We start from the raw sequence: 478 nt of genomic DNA, 5'->3' as shown, positions 1-478 counted from the left end.
CTGCGTCGTCTAACGGACTGTTGGCTTCGTGTGGAAATCTTGGAAACATCTGGAAATCCAGTGTCCAACGTCGCACTTCACGCACTTTGTCCGGACGGTTTTTCGTTACCCACGCGAAAAGCACACATGACACCTCAATTGCAAAGTACAGGAAGTCGGCCAGTGATGTGGTTTGGCCTTCTATAATCGAGATATCTCCGATTAAACGGCAGGGGTTCGACTCCTGGTCGCACAGTCCGCGCGTGCGGACGTTATTTGAAATAAATTTTTAAGGTAGAAAATAATGTCCTACTTACATAATTTTTGGCCACCATCTGCATGGAATGTCTGTCTACCCACCTGCGTCATCTGCCGGAATGTTGCCTTCGTGTGGAATTCTCAAAAAAATCCGGAAATGCAGAGTCCGATTTCGCACTTCACGTACTTTGTCCTGACGGTCTTTCGTTTCCCAAGCGAAAAGCACACACGACACCTCAAT

This window comes from Cryptotermes secundus, unplaced genomic scaffold (genome assembly GCF_002891405.2).
Source record: "Cryptotermes secundus unplaced genomic scaffold, Csec_1.0 scaffold1927, whole genome shotgun sequence".
NCBI classification, from domain to species: domain Eukaryota; kingdom Metazoa; phylum Arthropoda; class Insecta; order Blattodea; family Kalotermitidae; genus Cryptotermes; species Cryptotermes secundus.
This window is presented reverse-complemented; position numbering follows the sequence as displayed.